Below are 24,986 nucleotides of genomic sequence, written 5' to 3'. Positions count from 1 at the left end.
ACAAACAGGATGATCCAGCCAAGGCTGTTCTATGGTGGACAGGAACCTCACAGAGACATTTCACAAAGGGCCATTTAATTTGTTAGAGCTTGTGGAATAAAAGGCTCAGTAGGAACAAGCAGGACTGCACAGTATTTCATTAAGAGTATTTGGATCTGGATAGGAGGGTATTCTTGAAATAATAGGAACTGCTGATGCTGGAGAATCTGAGATAACAAAGTGTAGGGCTGGATGAACACAGCAGGCCAAGCAGCATCTTAGTTAGGAACTAAGATGCTGCTTGGCCTGCTGTGTTCATCCAGCCCTACACTTTGTTATCTAGCAGGGTATTCTTGGCAGTGTTTAAAATGTTCTTACGTGTTTGTGACATCTACTGTAGCTTTAGCTATGAGCCCCACTGTGTCCCACTTTAAGGTGTTTACTTTAAGTGGATAATAAGTCTGTTGCATTATTATGACCATAGCTAATTGAACCTTGATAGTGAATTAAGTTCTGTCCTGAGGCATTTGAGTAATTTGAGAATATTAAGGTGAAAGACCAACCAAGTTAAAGCAGCATTGCTGTTGTGCAGTGAGGGAGAAGTAAACATTTTGTTTCCCAAACTTCTGCAAAGCTGTAAATTAACTAGAAACCTCAAATACCATCCCTTAGCAAATGATACTTGGCATCAGCTTGAAAAATGATCTTTAGCAAACCTGCTGTCATCTGAAAGCAGCATTTAAAAATTCCAGGTGTGGGTTGTGATTTTGTCAATGTCTGTGTTGAGCCAGCTGATGTGAGGTGAATGTAAAACATGTTTGACTTTGTTAAAGGAATAATCACATACTAAAAATAAAAATCTGACCACAAAATCATTGAACAGTAACAATGTATTTGGCCCAGTGTGAACATACTGGCTCACCAAATGAACCTTTCACCTACTGCAACATAGATAACAAAGTGTGAAGCTGGATGAACACAGCAGGCCAAGCAGCATCTCAGGAGCACAAAAGCTGACATTTCGGTCTCGGATTCTCCAGCATCTGCAGTTCCCATTATCTCTGATACAATTTTAACCTATTGCAACTGTTCTGTTTTCGTCCTGTGTCCTTGTGCATCTTTTTAATTTCCAATAACCTTTTGAATTCTAAAGTTTAACCTGTCTCCACCTGCAACCAGGCAGTGGATTCCAGACCTTAACCATGATCTGCATGAAAAGATGTTTCTTTCGGTCATTTTTTGCCTATTTTACGAATCACTTAAAATCTATGCCACCTTGTCCTTAATCCTTTGACAATTGGGAATGTTTTGTCCCTATTTACTCTGTTCAGATCTCTTGTAATGTTAAATATTTTAATCTACTATCCTAACAGCCTTTTCTTCCACAAGAAGAACAACCCCAGCTTCAACAATCTATCTGCCTAATTGAAATTCCTCAACTGTGGAACTAGTCCTGTAAATCTCTTTTGCATTAACAGCTATCTTAAAGTGTGGTACCCAATGGTGCATGTAATGCACTAATGTTCTTGTTATAATTAGCAATTTCTTGCTGCAGTTTTACAGGGCCTTGGTGAGGCCACACCAAGAATATTGTATTCTGTCATTTTCTGAGGTAGGATGTTCTTGCTCTCGAGGGAGTGCAGCGAAGGTTTATCAAATTGATTCTTGGAATGTTAAAACTGATGTATGAGGGGAGATTGAAATGGTGACAACTGTATTCACTGGAGTTTTGAAGGTCAGGTGCCTCACAGAAACCTTTAAAATTCTAACTGGGCAGGTTACATGAAGGATATACGTTCTCAATGTTGGAGGAGTCCAGAACCAGGGGTCAATGTCTAAGAATGGGGAGCAAACCATTTATTGCTGAGATGAGGAGAAATTTCTTGTGAGTGTACGGAATTCACTATCACATGAAGTGGTTGAGGCCAAAACATTGTGTCTTCAAGAAGGAAGTAGACAAAGCTTTTGTGACTAAAGGGATCGAGGGAAATTGGGCAGTGTTTTTAATAATTTCAACATAATAACTTTGCTTTGTACTCTATGCCTCCATTAACAATGCTTAAAATGGTGTATTCTTTATTAACTGTTCTCTCAACCTATCCTACTACCTTTTGTTACTTATTAACATTGGCACAGTTTCGTTCTGCTCCTGCATTACCTTTAAAGTTTCAACAACATTTTTTCAATAAATAATAGAAAGGCTTTCTACTGAAGCTTTGCTTTATATTGTATCTCCGTGTCTTTCCTTCCAAAATGTAACACCTTACACTTCCATGCATTGAACTTCATCTGCCACCTACCATCCACTCTATTGACATTGTGAACCTCTCTTTCCTACAAGCCAAAGTTCTCACCTGCTTCAAGAAAATCATCATCATCCCTGTATCCAAGAAAACACATACAGTGTGCCTTAATGACTACCGACCAGTGACTCTGACTTCAATAATCATGAAGTGCTTCAAGAGGCTGGTCACGGCCTACATCAACTCCAGTCTCCCTATCTGCCTCGATCCTCTACAGTTTTCCTACCAACATAACAGGTCCACAGAGATGCCATTTCCCTAGCCCTGCATTCATGGAATATCTGGACAACAAAGTCACCTACATCAGATTCCTGCTTATTCACCACAGCTGCACCTTCAACACCATTATCCCCTCCACACTGACTTCAAAACTGCATGACCTTGGTCTCAGCTGTGCCCTCTGCAAATGGATCCTCTGACCCATAGGCCGCAATCAGTGAGGACAGGTAACTGCACCTCCTCCACAATAGCCCTCAACACTGAGTCTCCCAAGGATGCATCCTCAACCCCCGACTGTATTCTCTGTACGCCTATGACTGTGTTGCTAAATTCTGAACAAACGCTATCTACAAGTTTGCTGATGACATGACTGTAGTGGGACAAATATCTAACAACGACAAGTCAAAATGCAAAAGAGAGACAAAGGGCTTGGTGACCTGGTGCAATGAAAACAATCTGTCTCACAATGTTGGCAAAGCTAAAGAACTGATAATCAACTTCACAAAGAAGGCATGAGAACACGTCCCCATCTACATACATGGAACTGAGGTTGAGAAAGTTAAAAGCATCAAATTGCTTGAAGTGGTGATAACCAACGACCTGTCCTAGACTTCCCTTGTAAATGTGACAGCCAAAAAGGCACAACAATGCCTCTTCAGCCTCAGGAAATTTGGCAAGTCCATAAAGCCCCTCACCAACGTCTATAGATGCACAATTGAAAGCATACTAGCCTGGTATGGCAACTGCTTTGCCCAGGACAATGAGAAACTACAGAAGGTGGTGCGCACCGCCCAGACAATCATGGAAGCCAACCTTCCATCCTTGGACTCCATTTACACAGCTCGCTGCTGTGGAAAGGTGGCCAACATCATTGAAAACCCGTCGCACCCCAGTAATGATCTCCTACAAACACTTCCGCTTGGTAGAAGACACAAAACCCTGAATACACACATGAGAGGTTTAGGAACAGCTTCTTTCTGGCTGTTATCATCTTGTTGAATGCACTCTAGCCTCAATTAATGTCGTCTGCAACGTAACCTGTGTGCTCTAATTTTTTTTTGATCTGTACATCCTTTGCTTGCTGTGATCTACCTGTACCACTTGTAAACAAAGCTTTTCACTGTCTCTCAGTACACGTGACAAAAAAACTCAAGCAATTAATCAACCAGTCAAAACAACTGGATTATGCATGTTGAAGACGTACACTGCCCTCACAGTTGCAATGCTTCCAGGTTTCATATCACTCAGAAATTCTGAAATTGTTTTCTGTGCACCAAATTTGAGATCATTATTATACCTTAGGAAAAGCATTTCCCCGAATACTGATGCCTGAAGATTTCTGCTTCAAACCTCCCCTCAGCCCGAAAAATACTCTTGATCAAAATCCAAGTCACATTTCAGTAAAAAAATTAAGTGGTAATGCGTGATTAATGAACATATGCAACATTTCACATTTGTTTACTGGAATTTGATTTGGTAATGGTTTAACATTAATGGCACAATAAACAGCATTCAATGGAAGACAATCACAAGCTATTGCTAACCTGGATCTGTTAGCTGTACCAGTCTCCACACATAAGCTAACGCATCACATTTAGTATCAAGAATATCTTTGAATTTGCATAAACTGCTATTTCATAATGCATGGTGTAATCTGATTCAGCTGACATCAAAAGTATTGAACATTCCATTATTGAAAAGTGTTTAAAGCCATAGCATCTCTACAGTGGGGAAATAGGTCTTTCAACCCAAATCCAGAAGACCATCCCATCCAGACCCACCCCAGTACTCTATCCCTATAATCTTGGATTTCTCCCATGGCTAAACCACCTAGCTGGCACAATCCTGGACACTCTGGACAATTTAGCATGGCCATTCCACCTAACATGCACACCTTTGGATTGTGGGAGGAAACCAGAGCATCCAGAGGAAACAGTGAATATGTGCAAACTCCTCACAGAGAAGCCTGAAATCAAACCCTGAAACCTAGTACTGGGAGGCATCAGTGCTAACCACTGTGTCATCCACCAGAGCAAAGCATTTAAAAGCATGTCTTTTGTGTTTACGTCAATATAAACAGCTTCTTAATCTTCCTAAGTTAGCCAGCATGCGTGATTTGTTTCAAATACAGAAAATAACACTGGAGTAAGGAGTAAGGCCTAGATTAGGCTATATCAAGGTTGGAGCAAATTACTGCGGATGCTGAAATCTGTACCGAAAACAAAAAAATGTTGAAGATCACAGTGGGTCAGCTTGTATCCATGGAGAGAGAATAAACTAATATTTTGAATCTAGAGCAGCTCTGATGAAGAGTCATCTATTTTTGGGATGTTGGACTGTATCAAGCCTGCTTTACCAATCAATATTATTGCAGCTGATCTTCTGCCTCAACTCCACACTATCCCAATATTCCTCCATTTCTTTATTTTCCAAACGTGGTGTCCTTTTATTTCACCTCTATGGGAATGACAAATGGTCAGTACCATTTCTCCGATTTGGTTACTGTCAGGATAAACAAGGGTCGTGTAAATGATGAGATTTATATTTTTCAATGTGTTTGCACAATTTGTTTTTAAATCAGCTGGTTTCCATTCCACTGAAATGAAACCTAAAACAGAAAACCTTGATTGATACGCAACCTACATTGAAATTCAAAGGGTAAACAGAATGAAACTGATGTTTCACATATTGCCATGCCAGTTATTATAATTTAGGAGGAAAATAGGGTCAAGTTGAAAACATTTAAATATGATCCAAGTTCATAGTGAAACTCTATCCTGAAGCATACATTCTGGGAATATAGCTGTAGATGATCTAATCTCACTATTTGATTTTTGAATTTGGTTCCATTTCCTTTCGAGCTTCCTGTGCATTATGCAATAGTTTCACTGGTATTATATATATATATATTATGTTTATATCTCTGGGAGTGTAATTATGTAATCAGGTGTCAAAATAAATCAATCTCAATTAGTACTGACCGTCCAACAGCACATCACCATAACAAATACACTTTTGGCAGTGATTATTGGCAAGTCATTAACATTGGTAATGTAAGATTTATCAACAAGGTTGGTCAAGATCTGAAGCAAACGCTAATGCTATCTAATTTTTGAGGATGTAGCTGCCACAGAGCTTAAACAGTGTCCATTGGTGGGAATTGGTTGCATTTTCTTTGCGTTGCAAATAAAGAACAAACCCAGAAATATATATTCCTCTCACTGCAGTCTGCACATGGCTCTGCAAGCATGATATTGAATTTTTAGTGTGATTGCCTGGTTCAAGAGGCAAGCCTATTTTAATATGCAAACTGTTTTCAATATTACCATGATTATCGTTTTAGTTTGGAACTGCTTGGTTGATAGAGCTGAGAAGTTCAGTCAAGGGTAAATTTGGATTGATATTCATGTGACGCAGAAATTCAGGAATGTGGCTTCATCTCGTGTCTACAAGGATTATCTGTGCTGCTGCTGCCTGGGAACCCTATTTGCCAAGATCAGAATACCACACCTAAAATTAACTTGCTGTTGGTCAATGTAAATTTGCCATAGTCTTTCCAGATCATTACGGAGAGAGGACTTATAGTAGTTTAACCTGATGAATGGGATGGACGAAAAAAAGAACCTTCTTAAGGAGAATCATGGCTAGAGTCATAGAATTATAATCATGGAGTAATTAGCTTGGAAACAGACCCATTGGTCCAACTTATCCATGCTGACCAAGTTTTCCAAACTAAACTAATCCCACTTGCCTACAATTTGACCATATCTCTCCAAACCTATTCTGTTCATGTGGGTATGAATCCAATCAAAAAGTGGGAAAGGTGATGATGTTCTCACTTGTTTTAGTTTTTGGCAATTTATCAAGTTGACTGGAGCAATTCTTAAGTTGGCAGCAGATCAATGGCTTGAATTAGAATGGATTCTGTTTTCCAAAGTCTTTGAATTTAATTTTCCAATTAAGAAGAACGAGAGTGATTTTGATTGTTGCAGGCTTTTCACAGATCAGTGTTTGAATTAATCACTTTTTCAGTCAGTGACCAAATGTCACTTACAGCCAATCAAAATCCTTTTGCCAGGATCAGCATTGTTTTTCCAAAGGCACATGTGATAGTACAAAATTTTCAAATCCAGTTTTAGCAAATGATCACCATACACTTCTGCCATTCGCTCACATTGTTAAAAAAAACTAATAAACCAGAAAATGAAAGCTTGAATTATATTTCCAAAAATGCTGTTTGGTCCTTACATTGCAGATGGCAGAATAAGTGATTCATGTTTGGATTAAGCTAGGAGCTGTACTATCACAAACAAATTTGTTGCTACATTACAATCGATGGAATTGTTATCATAATGGAGAAATTTATGAACAAATAACAAGAGTAGGCCACTCGGTCCATCCAGCCTGCTATGCTTTCTAACAAGCTCATGGCTGATCTGATTTTAATCTCAACTCTACAATTCCTGCATATCCCTATAATCTTTTATCTCCTTGGTAATCAAGAATCTATCTACCCCACGTTAAAAAAAAATTTAACAATTCTGCATCCACTGCTTTTTGAGGAAGGGAATTCCAAAGATTCACAACAATCTGACACAACAAATGTTACCTTATTTCTGTTTTAAATGCGCAACCACTAATTTTTAAACTATGACCCCCTTGTTCTAAATTCTACCTCAGATCAAATCCATTCAGGATTGTATATGGTCCAATGAAGTCCACGGTGACTTATCCAAACTTCAGAGGATACAGGCCTAACCTGTCAAACCTTTCATCACATTTGCCATTCTACAAATATAAATTAAGCTTTTTAGGGCCATATAGGGAGCTCAGCAGCAAATATGACCTAGCGCAGCATTAGCACACAATTGCACCTCATCCAGTGTGGCTCAGCTTTTCCTGACGGGTTTCCAGTAAATCTATTCATTCATTTCCAAGGATTAAATTCAAAGAATCCTCAGCAAATGTATGTGTGGAGCAGTAAAATCACTGATAGAAACATTTGAAGAATTTTTTTCATTATTCTATGCATTTATGGAATCCTGAAGAATCTGTCAGTCTGTGAAATGCTGACAGCTAGCACTGGCCAATGGTTTCTCTTTATATCATTTTTCCTCACTTTTCACGATTCCTCTCATTTTCTCCAATTATTTTCTGTGTGTATATTTACATTCAAATATAATTGACAGATGGACAGTCTGTAACACTGTTGAGGCTTCGGCTTTATTCGATTGAAATGGAAAAATGAGCAGAAGTCCGAACAGACAATTTTCAAGTTATCTTCTTGTGGGTAAAATCTTACAACGAGTTCAAATCCAAGTTGGATAGCCAAGTCACAGCATTTTGTGTGGTTAGGTAGATCCTTAATTACTGTGGCTAATTGTCTTTTTAGCCTGCATTCACTCATAATATGGTGAAGAGTTTGATACGGTTGACCGCAGTCAAATCCTCCGTTATCCTCGACATTTAATGTGAAAAGGAGAGACACTGGGAGTTTGGACCCTGTTGAGTGTCAACCACTGTTTTCAATAGGGTTCAGAAAAAGGCTCTCCCTTAAAATTTGTCACCTGATCTTATTTTTTAATTTTGTTGCTTTAACTACTTTTTACCTAGGTACGTAAAATAATACACAGAGGCCAGTATACCATCACCAAGTCACCCTTCATTTACATGTGCATAGTACCCTGACTGTGAATTTTGACACTTCTGTTTACATCTGTTACCCTGGGCTTCTTGATAGACCCCAGGCTAACAATCCCAATCAGAGATCTCATTGTCAATGGATCCACCTGGTTCCAATCACCATGCATTTGTACTGAAGATGGTGTCGTGTGTGGCAACATTATACATTTTTCATTGTCCTCCTGTACTTCTGTACTTGCATACACATGACAAGAAAATCTAAATTTAAAAATCTCTACTATAGGCATTAACGTCATCCCAGGGCTTGTGCCATTTGGCCTGTTTATCAAAATCTGCATTACTCAAAGTATTTTCACTAATTCCAGAAATATTTGAGATTTGAGTCACATATGAGGGTTGGTTCTTAAGTTCTTCAGGGATTAGTAGTTTTGGGTTGTCAGTTCAGATGGTCAAACATGCCTTCTGTAATATACCAAGCGGTGGAATTTTTTAAACAGACAGGGAAATAATATGCAAGTGTTGATTTCACCATAACTGTGTTCTGTGTGAGGAAGACACTGTCAAAGGATTTTCTGGGAATTTTGTTTATTCAAATGGAAACAAAATTCTACTGATGAATACACAAGAATAAGGCTAGAAATAAGAAGTGTAGGGCACTGGAACCCCAGCGAATCATTGCTAATTTCTGATATGTGTTTTCTCTCATTTTGGGGTGGAAACTCCTATTATGGTGTGTTTCAAGGATCTGTTTTGGGACCACTGCTGTTTGTCATTTTTATAAATGACTTCGACACAGGCATAGGTGGATGGGTTAGTAAGTTTGCAGATGACACTTAAGTCGATGGAGTGGTGGACAGTGTGGAAGAATGTTGCAGGTTGCAGGGAGACTTGGATAAACTGCAGAATTGGGCTGTAAAGTGGCAAATGAAGTTCAATGCGGATAAATGTGAGGTGATTTACTTTGGGAAGAATAATAGGAAGGCAGAATACGAGGTCAATGGAAAGATTCTTGGTAGTGTAGATGTGCAGAGGAATCTTGGTGTCCATGTACATCGATCCCTGAAAGTTGCCACCCAGGTTGATAGTACTGTTAAGAAGGCTTACGGTGTGTTAGGTTTTATTGTTAGAGGGGTTGAGTTCCGGAGCCATGATGTCATGCTGCAACTGTACAAAACGCTAGTGCGGCCTCACTTGGAATATTCTGTGCAGTTCTGGTCGGCCCATTACAGGAAGGATGTGGAAGCATTGGAAAAAGTGCAGAGGAGATTTTCCAGGATGTTGCCTGGTCTGGAGCAAAGGCCTTATGAAGAAAGGCTGAGGGACTTGGGTCTGTTCTCATTGGAGAGAAGAAGACTAAGAGGGGATTTAATAGAGACATACAAGATGATCAGAGGATTAGATAGGGTGGACAGTGAGAGTCTTTTTCCGAGGATGATGACGTCAGCTTGTACGAGGGGGCATAGCTACAAATTGAGGGGTGATAGATTTAAGACTGATGTCAGAGGCAGGTTCTTTACTCAGAGAGTGGTAAAGGCGTGGAACACCCTCCCTGCCAATGTAGGTAACTCAGCCACATTCGGGGCATCTAAACAGTCCTTTGATAAGCATATGGATGATGATGGTATAGTGTCGGGGCACAGGTCAGCGCAACATCGAGGTCCGAAGGGCCTGTTCTGCACTGTATTGTTCTATGTTCTATGTTCTATGCAGTCTAAGTTCAGGCATGGCCTTCAAAGTAAGAGTCACTCACACTCAGGAGCAGCGCATTTTGTTTTTATACAACTATGCGGCACCATTTCATTGCATGTAGAAGCAAGTTTTGCATGAGTACAACAGCAACTGTGATAGGGCAGGAGTAGACAGGAAGTGCACACGCCAATTGCTACCTTTAGAGGTCAAGCCTCCTCGTGACATATCTTGAGGCCACAGAGCAAGCCTTCACTCATTGGTAATGAGTTGGCCTGTGTTGTTCAGCACCAACACTAGTACTTCCCTTGACCTATCCCCAGGAGATGTTAAAGTTGAAGTGAGGTATTACTGAAGGCTCAGCCCTATGCTATCCAGGGAATGTGAGAAATGCTGTTCACAAATGATGGCAGAAGAGGGCTCTTGTCCGACCAATGTAGCCTGGGCTAAAGTAACAGCAGCGGTCAACAATCTACCTCCCCACATCACCATCCGTCTCTCCCACTGGGGCCCATAAGAGATGCTGAATCTACTGCAGGAAAGGATGAAAATTCTCCTGTTCTCTGAAAGGGTAAGCAGCATACACTTGCTGCCAACAGGTATTCACGCAGGCATCACTCAACCTAACTGTCTGCACACAGGAAAGTCAGATAAGACAACTGAATTCAACCTTCAGCACCACATGGAACAGGTTCACGGAATGAGGATCGCCACTTCATATTGTCAATGTTCTCTCAATAGCAGGACAGTTGTTTTTTAATCACTAACTGGGGAAGGTTCTGGTCCTGGCTGTAAACAACATAAGGGAACGAAAAATTGGAAAATTTGACAAAGCTGGCAGAAGATCTGAGTAGGGAGGCAATAACCTCATGATATTATCTTTAGACTATTCATCCAAAGACTTAGGTAATGTTCTGAGGCCGGAATTTGAATCCCACCATGGTAGAAGGTGGAATTTGAATTCAATAGATGCCTGGAATTGAGAGTCAAATGATGAATGATGATCTTGAAACCGTCGTTGATTGTCAGAAAAAAAAATCCCATCTGGTTCACGAAAGTCCTCTGGGGAAGGAAGTTACCATCCTTATCTGGTCAGGCCTACATGTGACCAGTTCCACAGCAATATGGTTTACTCTTAACTGTTCTCTGGTCAATCAAAGATGAACAATTAATACTGGCCTAACCAGTGTTGCCCACATCCCATGAATGAATAAAAATAAAGTAGAGAGTTTCATCTATATTGAGTCCACTTTGGTAGAATGGAAGCACTTGGCTATTCCAAGGACTGGCAAGTAGCCTTGGAGATGCACATCCTGCAAAGCATATAATGGCTGCCAGATATGTGCTGCACATTAGCCTTTTAGTTGTAGATGCATTGTGTAAGTGAGAAGGTGAAAGGAGGTCAAGTCATCTCGGTGTTTCTCTACGTACTCCTTTACCTCAAGGAGTCAATGCAATTTGGCTGCCCAAGGGAGGAATGTCAGCCAAATATCCAGGGCATTCGTCACAAGATATTCCAGAAGTATCCTGACTCTCCAACTGCCTTCGACAAGTCATCCCATTGCCTTCGGCTTCATGGGCTGAGGAAGACCCGTGCAGATATTTTCAGTTTCAAACCTTGCCACCAACACCAACCACCCCCCCTTCCCCAAATAATGCCTGTCACAGTCACCAGGACATAACCGTCAGTACGGTGGTCCCCATCCCAGCTGGAGATGTTAGGGCAGCACCTAGATTTGGGTGCAGGAAAAAGATAATGTTTTTAGGGTGTGTGGATGGTGTGTCTACCCATTGAATGTAGAAATGTTGTACTATTGCAAATAAAGAAGGTCTTATGAGGAAAGGCTGAGGGACTTGAGGCTGTTTTCGTTAGAGAGAAGAAGGTTGAGAGGTGACTTAATTGAAACATATGAAATAATCAGAGGGTTAGATAGGGTGGATAGGGAGAGCCTTTTTCCTAGGAAGGTGACGGCGAGCACGAGGGGGCACAGCTTTAAATTGAGGGGTGAAAGATATAGGACAGATGTCAGAGGTAATTTCTTTACTCAGAGAGTAGTAAGGGAATGGAACGCTTTGCCTGCAACGGTTGTAGATTCGCCAACTTTAGGTACATTTAAGTCGTCATTGGACAAGCATATGGACGTACATGGAATAGTGTAGGTTAGATGGGCTTGAGATTGGTATGACAGGTCGGCACAACATCGAGGGCCGAAGGGCCTGTACTGTGCTGTAATGTTCTATGTTCTATGTTCTATGTTAAGACTGACCTACATTGTAGTATCATTATACCAGGTACACCTGTGGTCACCTTTGAGAGTATGGCACTGTTTAATATTACAATGAGAGCCAATGTGGTCAATCCCTCCTTTGTCATCCACCAATTTATCCCTCATTATTTCTTAATACAGAAATTTGTGAGACCTGTAATCCTTGAATTCCACTGATCCTATTCATGTTTATGTTGGTGACCCTACTCTTCACCTAAACCACAAACTATTGAGGTTGCACTGTTCTTCCTGACATTCAGCTTGAGAGAACCTACAGCCTCAGTTTTCATAAGTCTTCATTATGAGAAAATACAATTCCAGCCTATACCACTGCAATTACCAGCCGACCTCATCCAGCAAATTCCATATCAGTGGTTACATCCTCTACCATCTAATGCATTTACTCAGACATCAAGGTGTAAATATTCAATAATACTGACTACAGTTTTGAAACACAGTTATGTGTTTTGAGATATATCCAACTTTGGGTATCCATCCAAGTGACCCAGGACAATGAAAGAAAACCTTTGGATAGGCAGTTCTCCAACTTGTTTTTTCCGACAATCAACAATGGCTTCAACGTCATCATTCATCATTAGACTCTCAATTCCAGGCATCTACTGAATTCAATTCCACCTTCTGCCATGGTGGGATTCGAATTCAGGCCTCAGAACATTATCTAAGTCTTTGGATGAATAGTTTTTGCTCTTCTTTCCCACAAAGAGTGCTTCACTCTTGTCTGGCCTTCGCTCTCTTTTCTTCACTGACTCTCCCTCTCTTGTGTTGCTTTTGATCTGAGCTACCCTACTCTGGTGTCATGTTTGTTACAGTTGGATTACATTGAAATTCAATCATTAACCTTGACTTCAAGATATAGTGCTCTCAGGACAAAACATCAAGAATATCCTACAAAGCTCAAGAAGAAATCATGCTCACCAGAAGCAAACCCCTTCCATAGATTTGCAGGCATAATTCTCAACTGCTTAGAACTTATCTGGGAAGGGCACTTAATTCCAATGATCTGGGTTTTTAATGAAAGGAAAGTGCATGCAGATTTGTTACCAACATCTTTAATTGGGATGGTCAAAGATAATTGGCAAATAGCAGCTGGAGTAGGTCATTCAGCCCTTCAGACCTAGACCACAATGAGACATAAGAACATAAGAACTAGAAGCAGGCCATCTGGCCTCTCCAGCCTGCACTGCCATTTAATAAGATCATGGCTGATCTTTGAGACTCAGCTCCACTTACCCACCCACTCATCATAATCCTTAATTCCTTTACTGTTCAAAAATTCATCTAGTCTTGCCTTAAAAACATGCAGTGAGGTAGCTTCAACCACTTCACTGGGCAGGGAGTTCCACAGATTCAAAACCCTTTGGGTGAAGAAGTTCCTCCAGACATCAGTCCTACATCTGCTTCCCTTTATTTTGAGGCGATGCCTCAATATAGTTACAGATAATAATATATAATTATATAATAATATAATTATAGACAGTTATCCAACTTAGTACACTGTTCCCACATTCTCCCTGTTTCCTTTGATCCCTTTAACCCTAAGAACTACATCCAATTCTTCCTTGAAACATTCCAATAATGAATTTGAAGGGTTTATTTTTACACAAAGAAGGCCGAAAATTGGGAATTCACTGATAACATTAAGTCATTTAAGGGGAAATTTAATACATTTCTGAGGGACATGAGAATGAAAGGGTAGATTACGACAGGAATAGATCAGAAAAAGACTGGATCAAGGTCTGGCATAGGCCAATTAGATCATATCACCTATTTCTATGCTGTCAATTTGTGTGATTTAATGCATGAGAGCATTGTAAAACCAAAAGAACTGCAGATGCAGTAAATCAGGAACAAAAGCTGAAGTTGCTGGAAAAGCTCACCAGGTCTGGCAGCATCTGTGAGGAAAAAATCAGAGTTAATGTTTTGGGTCTGGTGACCCTTCCTCAGTTTTTTTTTGAGAACATTGCAATTCATTATATAAAACTTAGTATTCAATAAGCTGAAACGAAATTCGATGAAGCAAGGGAATTAGTTTTGTAATTTATCAAGTCATTTTATTTTGGAATTAGATAATACAATACAAGAAGAATAAATAACATCTTTCATATTTAATTTAACACATAACACATAAATATTCCATTTTCCTTAACATTGATACTTTACAAGTTTCAGATATAAATGTCAAACATGAAAAGGGAAAAACAAGAAGAAAACACTTAAAACTGAATTCAAATAGATTTCTGTAAATACAATAATTTAAAATTATGCTCTTGTATCATCATATTCTCTTGCATGGTGCATGGCAGCCTCTTGAAAAACCTCGCGGCTTATGGCATGAACAATTTCCCAAGCACAGTTACTGTTTCTCTGTGAGAAAAGAAAAGGAAACAAATTTGAGGAAACAAATTCTTATTGTAAAGTCTTTAAATGGTCTGTATTAACCAAGATTAAATGCACTTTTACAAGAATATAGCCATCTTAATTTATTAATTTTAGTCACACATTACTTAAAAAATAAAGTCATTATTGGAAAGCATAACAAAACATCTGGTAACAGTTAACGGGATTTAAGGTGATGTTGAGGGAGAGTAGTACAGTTTTATATCAGTTGACAATTATATGTGTTCATTTTGAATTGTACAACAGAGTTGTAGTAATAAAATAGAGCAGTAATCTAGAAGGCAGTACAAATGGTCTCCATATGTGGTTAAATCCCACCACAGTGGCTGGGGAATTAATTGGATAAAATACTAGAACCTGTAATGATTAAAGTGAATGTTGTGAAACAAAAATCTGTTACATCAACCTACTTTAGGGAATGAAATGGCATGACCCACATCTAACTCTAGACTAATAGAAAAGTTCCGTCTGAAATGGCCATTAAATTTTGATAGTGGCGGGATGGGCATTAAATGGAAGTTATATCAGTGACATCAGTATTCATAAGTGAATAAAACAATGATTTAGTGATATTTTCTAATTAACATGTTTAGAGATGTGATTACCCATATCTGGAGAAGGTAATAAGTGAACCCAAGTTTCCTGGTCTAACAGTGGGGACTTTACCACTGTGCCACAAACACCCTCAAAGAGTCAATGGACCAGTTCTGTTTTCTCTCCACAGATGCTGCCATACTTGCTAAGCTTTTTCATCAATTTCTGTTTTTGTTTCTAAACTTATATGCAAGGGGAGTCTTGACACATTTCCAATAGCCTAAATGGTGCATCTTTTTTGTAACATTGTTGTTGGGCTTTCTATGATCAACAATGATTACTTGGAATATGTTAGCGTGGAAATATTTTACCTTTTGTTTTACGAAGTCCACTAGTTTCTGGAATCTTTCCTTTATATTTGAATGGTAAACGTAATCAGAATCTCGCGATTTTACCTGCACAAGGAGAACAAAAAGGAGATATAACAAGGTCGATGATAATAAAGTGTGAAGCTGGATGAACACAGCAGGCCAAGCAGCATCTCAGGAGCACAAAAGCTGACGTTTCGGGCCTAGACCCTTCATCAGATTCACACTTTATTATCTTGGATTCTCCAGCATCTGCAGTTCCCATTATCTCTATAACAATTTCTTTTTGATAAATGTTTGACTTGATTTATGATTGTCACATGTACGTGGTACAGTGTAAAGTTTTTTTTGTGAAGTACAGGCATATCATTACACATGCGTAGGGGTAACAGGAGAGAGCAAGGAATGATATGTTAGGGCTGTAGTGTCTGAAAATAGACGCTGTCCTAACAGCGAATGAAGTTCCCGTCGTGTTGCTGAACGCTGAACCATTGCTGTTTCGTTGCGGAGGAAATATGCGTTATCCTGCAGAGCGTAACAACGAGCCCAGAGAAAGCCGGTTCTGAGGAACGGTCACTGGGCCCGAAACGTTAACACTTTTTTTCCTCCACAGATGCTGCCAGACCTGCTGAACTTTTCCAGCAACTTTGTTTTTGTCCCAGAGAGAGCTATACTCATGCATGGTTGTAGCAGAACGAGAATTTCAGGCAGACTGTTCAGGAACGTGCGGCGAGGTTTCGAGGGGAACGGGATATTGAGTTGACTGAAGAGCTTGTGAAATGCCTTCAGCGTCGCAGCAGCAGCTATTGCTCTGTCACGTTTCACCTGGATGAAAGCCAAGAGGGAATCCGGAAAAAAAAAATTTAGAAACCAGTGGCTCTTTTCGGGCGACTGAACATGTTTTACACAACATTTACTGGGCTGGTGTAGCACTCACCGGTTGTAAAATTGTTGGAAGTTGCAAGCTTTCATCGTATTCAGTTCAACACACTGGTGAGAAAATTGGATTCTGTTGGGGAAATGAAGGCTGAATGTAAGTAAGGGGTGACAGAAACGTATTCATTTTATCAAGCAATTCTTACCGAGCTAACTCCAATGACAATTCTGGCTAAAATAAAATACCCATCAAATGCCAACCCCAAATTTCAGTTGCCAGGCGCCTACTCGAATTGCAATCCCAGACCCAAATCTCAAATCAGATCTCTCAGTCTCTTCAATTCCCTGCCATATCATACATGTCACAGTTCACATGTGGAATTTAGTTACAGAATAATTTGAGAATCGAATGCAAGGCTCGAGTTTGTCTCGAAATCACAACTATATTCTCCAATCCTTGCAGCAGATCCTTCCAGAAGCTCCTCCTCATACAGAGCTGGTCAGGGTTAATGGGAACTGCAGATGCTGGAGAATCCAAGACAACAAAATGTGAGGCTGGATGAACACAGCAGGCCAAGCAGCATCTCAGGAGCACAAAAGCTGACGTTTTGGGCCTAGACCCTTCAGGTCAGGGTGATGCCCACTGGCACTTTGTGAGCTCAGGGACAACAGGGCAAGAGGGAGGCCGACTCTGATCCAGGACATCATCTTAACGAGGCTGCAAAATCTATTCAGTCGAGTAAAAGGAGCCCGAACACTGGAACTGACCCGAGAGGCAATAACAGCTTGTTCGGGTGAATGATTCCTTGTGATCTCTCCCTTACCAGGTACCGCTTGGTGCTGACTTGGGGTCGGATCACCTTGAGCTGTGTCTCCCATCCTGACTGTCACCTTTTTAAAGATCCCTGCTCCACCGCACACTCCCTCAGGACTAAGAACGAAACTGACGGGTCATTTACTTATTGTCGAGTGAACCCTGAACTTTCAGGAAAGGTGCGAGGTGTAATGGGCTCGGACGGTGTGAGCAGTGACCCACACTTTCCCAGGAAATGATGCTGGACTCCGCCCATTACCTTTGGCAGTTCCCGTGCTCAGCTACCCTTCGAGTACACCCGTTCCTGGTGGAATTTCGAGCTGAGAAGACGTTGGGCTCAAGCCAAACCACATTTTTGATGAATTCCCGAAAAAGAAATCACTGAACTGATTGGTAATATTAGATGTGTCAAGTTTCAGCCGGAAACAGCAAATGTTTGCCATTGTTTGAAAGTCAGAATGAAATTGGGTGATTTCAGTTCATTTCGCTGCCCTGCCCCTAGAATCGGTATTGTGAGTTTGAATGGACGCTGTAATATTTTGCGATGAACTTTATAACATTAAAAGCCTTGCTCTGCCATTGTGTCTTAGTGATACCGCGAATGAAAGGAGATTTCCCTCCATGTAAGGTCTTGATAACATAATGATAAATTCATTTTTTGAGAGTTCAGCATCATTGACTAGCAAGAGTCTTGTTAGGAAGATGAAAAGATTCTCTGCTCATATACCGTTCAACATCTCAAAACACCTAGTTGCCTTTTTTTGGGGTTTTGAAGTCACAAGATATCTTGTGAGGCAGGGTACGGAGTCTCTGCCTCCAAGGTAGAAGTTCTGGGTTTTTGCCAACTCCAGAGCTAGGTGGGCAAGGATAGTGCTTTCACGATGCAGCCAAATAAGTCGAGTATCCACTTACAAGTCCTCCCAAGACATATCAGGAGCTGGTGGGTATGAGCAAGAGAGATTCCTGGTCAGCTATGTAATGGAAAGGAAGCTGGAGCCCCAGGGTTTGTCATTCAAGGGAAGATATATGTTGCTAACAGCAAATCGGGTCCCCTGAGAGAAATGTAAACCGTCTTCACTGTTGTAAAGTAGGTGACATGGCAATCCAGAGATAATGGGAACTGCAGATGCTGGAGAATCCGAGATAACAAAGTGTGGAGCTGGATGAGCACATAGGTAAAATAGGCAACATGGCAATCCATTTGTGCACAATAGGATCCCACAAACAGCAATGTGGTAATTACTATATACATGAGGGATATATTGGACAGGGTGCCGGGCATAACCCACCTGCTTTTCTTTGAAGCAATGCCATAGGATCTTATATATCTCCCAGCAGGCAGACAGTACTCCACTTTAATAGCTAATCTGAAAGGCAGCACCACCAACAGTATAGTACTGCACTGGATTGTTAGCTTTGATTTTTTGCATTCAAGCCTGAACTTGGAACCTTGTGAGTGAGAGACTGACAATAAACCCATAACTGACTCTCAAAAAGGTCAAATGCCCATCCCTAATTATACCTGACAAGATAATGTTGAGCTTTACCATTGAACAACTACCATCCATAAGATAAAGATGCTCCCAATGCTGCAAGAGTTGACACAATGGTGCTTTATCTCCACTTTGCAATGGTTTGTGACACAGAGGAAAATATGGATTTGTTAGCATTTCCATACAGCTACAGCCTTTGTCCTTCTCAGTGTCAAGTAAGGCATTGGCGTTCTTCTGCATCTTGCTCACCATAATGCTCAACCCCACCTGCATGAAGCTTCCCACTGCTGAGGAGCTAATCTATGGAGCAAGTGGGAAACTGTTCAATCTCCATAGCTGCCAATCCAGAATCAAGCCCACTGCTGTCATCGAGATATAGTAAGCTCAAGCTCCAAATCATTATCGATGCATTCACAGATCACAGAATGGCTTTAGGGTAAAACATCCTGGAGACAAATATCCGCTATAACCCTATTCCCACTGCATGAAACTGTTCCCCAACTATCAAAATCTATGGTAAGCAACTGGAACTTTCAGCGAGAGCTGACATCAACAGTGAAAGTCGACATTGTCTCCAGTGTGTCAGTACAGCCCTCAGTCATCTAAGGAAAAGAGTGTTTGATGATAAAGACATCAAACCCATCACCAAGTTCATGGTCTACAGAGCAGCAGTGTTATCAGGCCTCCTGCATAAGGCAGAGACAGGAACAATGTCCAGTTGACAATTCAGGTGCTGAAATAACTGTCACCAGTGAAGCCTCAGCAAAATCTTCCAAATCCATTGGCACAAGAATGACTCCAGTATCAGTTCCCTCTCTCAGGCCAACGTCCTCAGTATCAAGGCAATGGCTATGGTCATTCATATGTTCGACCACCCACATCATTCATGTGCTTAACTCCAGCTATCCAAAATGAGCCTTTTGCTGAAAATAGAATCATAAGTGGTTATCAAGAGAGCAGAACAAATGCTTCAAGGATGTTCTCAAAAAAATTCCTGAAAATAATGTAAAGTCTCCACTGACCCTTGTAAACCTTTACCCACGACTGCCTGAATTTGAGAAGAATAGTTCATAAAGGAGCCAAACATTTGAAGCATCTCCAACAGGCCCAAGTGGAGGTCAAATGTGAACAGCGGAAGGAATGTGCAAAAATTCAAGCATCCTGTCCATCACTGTCAGCAAATACTACCTGCCTAGCCTGAGGCAGGGTGTGCAGGTCCTGTATTCAACTGTTCTGTTACTAGAGTGGAAAGAAATCATCTTCAATCTTGGAACAATCTAAATAAAAGAGGTGTTGAATGCTGTGAGTTTAGGAAGTGCTTTAGAAGCAGCTTTGGGTAGATATTGCATCCAGCCACAATGCACTGGTGATGTAGGTTAGGTGCTTAAGGTAGTGGATGAGCTGCACATCAAGCAAACTGATTTGCCTGAAATGGTATTGAATTCTTCAAGTATTATTTTAGTGTCACCCACCCAGACAAGGAGAGAGAATCCATCACAAAGCTGATTGGATGATTTATGTATGTGTAGAGATAATGGTGATTTGGCACTCATCACAGCCAACTCAGACTCTACCTTGCATTTATGTGGCTGATCAAACGAAGTATTTTATCAATGGTAAGCCCAGAATGTTGATGACAGAGGGTTGGCATGTTTAAGCTTTAAAATTGCTGTTGCAGTTTAAACATAGTTTTGAATAGTAAAAACAAATCTCTTTCCTTGCGCATTAATGGAATTGTGAATTTAGAGTTTTCCTGTGATTCCAACAAAAAAAGTCCTCAATACTGCTTTATACACAACAAATTAAATTTGCATTGTATTATCCTTGCATGTAAAATGAGTAAGTGTTTATTATTTATATATATACATTGGCACCAAGCAGAAGAATATCAACATTAAAATGATTTACAAACATTTTCAGAACCAACATGAAAAGGCACTGGATTTTCTTCAGCTATTCCGTCACAAACTTTAAGCAATTACACCAAGTCAGGACATATTGGAAAGTCAGCTGATTTCCCACCAATTAGCTTCTCAGACTGTGACTGAATAATTTTGTGATAGTTGTATTACCATGTTGTCAAGAATATATTTTTGGCCTGCTAAGGGTGAGGGTCTTGTCTCCAATTTTTTCAAGTTTTTTTAATATATCAGAATGAACCCTCCAAAATTTTAGTAGGGCTCAATGGTACTTCAGAGACTTACTTGATACATGATTATAACATACAGCATCAATGAAAGAATAATGGCATCCCATCATTCAATACCAACATATTATTGTTCAAGCTGTTCTTCTTTAAGACTCCCCCAGAAAAAGTAGCACAGTTGGTTCTCAGCTGACTCTTTTTCAATGTATCACACTTTAACAAACTGCTTCCTGTTGATCAGTTTGTAGAACCAGCAGTCCCAAGTTAGACTGTCATTTCTCAGGTGACAATGGTTTAATGTCCACACATACTGAGTATAATGTTGACTTCAGAAAAGAGTGTAAAACAGACAACAGGAAATTTGAAAATTGAAAGAAATATATGATAGATTTACTATATGATAGATACATAATCAATTTTATACAATTGTCCAAAATTAAATTTGCTCCTCTATCCTACTTCCATTGGCTCTGAAGCATGTTAAAATATGATTTATTTCATGTTTGGAAACATTGGATTCAACTATTATTCAGTGGAGTGATAATATTCTAATTCTGAGTTCCTATGAACATTCTAAAATTTGTTTCACCCTGGAGCGTGTAAGAAAAATTGAAATGATTCCTTATTCACAATAGTTAGTTTCTTTCTGATGTGCTCCTATCATAGTTTTGTATAGTTTCTAAACAGCAGTATGGCTGGTTAACAAGAAGAATAAAAAAACTTTTGAGATTTATTTGTCATTTTAATAATAATTTGAATTATAAATTTTATCTTGGGAATTGCTTTAAAAAAAGAGTGAATCTACACATAAATATTATTAAATGAAATTTAAAGGATACCTGTTCAGGATCAGCTGTTTATAGTTTATATTCCAGAAATGGACTGACCTGATGTATGTAAGAAATGAAACTGACAGAGGGGTCAGAGCCACCTTGTTTGTGACTGCTTTGTAATTCTTTTTGCAACGCTTTCACGAGATTTGAGTTCCATGTCAGAATTCTGTACTGATTTCCTAAGAATGGTGCTCACCACTTTGATAACTGGGTGATTTCCTAGATCACTTCAAAAGACAGTTAAGCATCAATTAAATTGCTGTGGAACGTGGAGTAACAGACTGAGCTAGGCTGGGTAAGGAGTTCCTTCCTTAAAGGACATTAGTTGGCAAGATCCATTTCACAGCAATCCAATAGTCTCTTGGTCGTCATTATAGATACCGGCCTTTATAATTCAACATTTATTTTATTAAGTGAATTTATGTTTCTCAGTTGCCACAGTGGAGTATTTACTGCAGGTTTTAGTATTGTTGGTTTAGGAGCATGACCGCCATATTACTGTTACCATAAAGCACTATATCATCATCATGTGGTCAATTTATGCCACTGCCAATGTAAAAAAAATTAGAACTGTGTATAAATGTCAGTTTTAAAAGCAAATCATAAGGATATTCAAGTCAGAGAGAAATTTCAGTTATGTCACCGCAGGCCAAATTATCTCCTCTCAAAGCTTCATCACAAAGCTTCTATCATCTGTTATGCAATGCATTTCCTGCTAGTTGTAGCATGTAAGGCTGTTTATGCAGTCACTTTGCTGACAACTGGTTTGACATGAAGTGAACTTTCACTCATTTCAAAAGTGAATTACTTTGGAAGTCGACAGCTGACCTGAGGCAACTTGGTAACCTAATGATGGTAATTTTGAAGCAACAACCATGTAAAGTAAAATGACAATCTTGCTCTATGCCTGAAATGGGGATTCCTTACTTTCTGTTTTCATTTTCAGGTATTCACTACAACCATTTGGCAATACTTCAAGTACAGCTTTTTAAACAAACTAATATGTTAAAATGCTGTGTAGTATGTTATTTTTGGCAATAATATTTCCACAGTGAATACTTATAAATTATTTATCATTTGCCTGTTGACAATGCCAAATATCATGATTTTATAAAATTTATTCTTTTCCAGCTGTATGCATCACGGGTTGCGACTTGTTGCCCAGCCTTCTTCATTTACTTTTGAGAAGGTAGTGGTAAGCCATCTTCTTGGTCCATCTGATGTAGGTTCACTGACAGTGGTGTTAACGAGTGAATGCCAAGATTTTGATACAGTGGAGAAAGGGCAATATATATCCAAGACAGGATGATGTATGGTTTGGAGGCAGTAACAGTCCCATGTAACTGCTGTCCTTTCCCTTCTATAAATGAGAAGTCTTGGTTTTGCAGGTGCTGTTGAAACAGCCTTGTATAGCTGCTGCAGTGTATCTTGTAGATAAGGCAAAGCCACCATAGTCCTGCTCTCTCTTTGGAGAGAGACAGACAACTGGTTCAAGCTGAAAGTCACTATGCCTCAGCCATGGGGAAAGACTGAGAATGTATGATCTTCATGTTAAGCTCAGCCAGTGCAGGAGTTGAACTCCTGGTGTTTGAGCAACGTAAGCACGCACAGCTTCAGTCTCTGTGAAGTTGCAAATTGTCTTGAATATTTTGCAAACATCAGTAGAGAACCCCAAATCTGATCTTAAATAAAGAAAGGTCGCTGAAGATGCATCTGGAGATAGTTGAACCCAGGGCACTCCCTGGCATCCAACAACTACAATCTTTGACAGGTATGATTCCAAACCATGGAGAGTCTCTCTTGATTCTCATTGACTTCAGTTTTGCTAGGACTACTGGATGCCACACTGGCCAAAAGCAATCTTGATATCAAGCGCTGTCACTCTTACCTCCATTTTGGACTTCAGTTCTTTTGACCATGTTTGGGCTCAGATAAAATCAGTGCCATAGCAATCCTGGCAGAGCCCAAATTGAACATCAATGAACAGGTTGTTGAGATGAAAGTGTGAACGTGTCATTTATGGTCTTATGACTTTGCATCTCTTTGCTGATGATTGAGAGCTGACATATCAGACAGTAATTGGCTGCATTGAATTTGTCTTGTTTTGTGGATAGGACACACCTCTGCACATTTCCACATTGTCAGGTAGTTGCATACATTGTAACGATATTGGAATAGTTTGGCTGAAGGTGAGGCTTATTGAGGAGCACATGCTTTCAGTACCACTGCTATAATATTGTCAGGGCCAATTGCTTTGGCAGTAACCAATATCCATAGCTGTTTCTTGATATCACATGAGTCAATCAAATAGCTTTAAGACTGGCATCTGTAATGTTGGGAACCTCAGAAGGGAGCATTCGGTGAGCATTTCTGGATGAAGACTGTTGTGAATACTTCAACCTACTTTTTCACTCAAGTGCTAGTCTCTTCAAACACTGAGTGTGGCAATATTTGTGGAAGCTCCATTCAAGTGAACTGTTTCTTTTTCCACCATCATTCATGACTGGATGTGGTTGGACTACAGAGTTTAGATCTGATCAATTTATTTTTGGATCACTAATCTTTTCTTGCTTCCATTGTTTGGCATTCATGTAATCCTGTAGTTTTGTCAAGTTGACACCTATTTTAGGAATAAGGGCTGACGTTTCGGGCCTAAACCCTTCATCAGAGAGCCTTTATCAGAGAGGCCCGAAACGTCAGCTTTTGTGCACCTGAGGTGCTGCTTGACCTGCTGTGCTCATCCAGCATCACACTTTGTTATCTTGGATTCTCCAGCATCTGCAGTTCCCATTATCACCTATTTTAGGAATGCCTGGTGCTGTTCCCAGATAGCCTTCCTGCAATCTCCATTGAATCTGAATTGCTCCCCTAGTTTGATAGTAAAGTGACAGATATGCTAGGCCATGAGGTTACATATTACGGTCAAACACAGCTTTCCTGCAGCTGATAATCCACATTACCTCATGGATGCCTAGTTTTGACTTGCTAAATCTATAATGAAATCTACCCCATTCAGCACAGTGGCAAACAACACGGCATTATAAAAGTTATTGTCATTGCAATGATGGAATTTCACTTCCACATCACTCCCACTGATGTCATCGAGGAAAGTATCTGTGACTGATAGATCATTGAGGACCAGCTTGCATTGTTGTTCTTTTCCTTGATGGTTCCCTCACTACTTGTTGCAGACCCAGTCTCACCATTATATTCTTTAGGATTCAGTCATTTCAGGCATTGGAGGTGTTAACAAGTCACTCTTAGTAAGAACTATTGATGTTCCGCATTCAGAGTATCCTCTTGCCATCCTCAGTTCTTGTTTGTTTGGTGGAAAATTTATTCATTTGCTGTGTTTGGCTGTGGTGGGTGCAGTGGTGAGTTGGTAATGACAAGAGGTTTCCTTGCCC

The sequence above is a fragment of the Stegostoma tigrinum genome, chromosome 2 (genome assembly GCF_030684315.1).
Source record: "Stegostoma tigrinum isolate sSteTig4 chromosome 2, sSteTig4.hap1, whole genome shotgun sequence".
NCBI lineage: Eukaryota > Metazoa > Chordata > Chondrichthyes > Orectolobiformes > Stegostomatidae > Stegostoma > Stegostoma tigrinum.
This window is presented reverse-complemented; position numbering follows the sequence as displayed.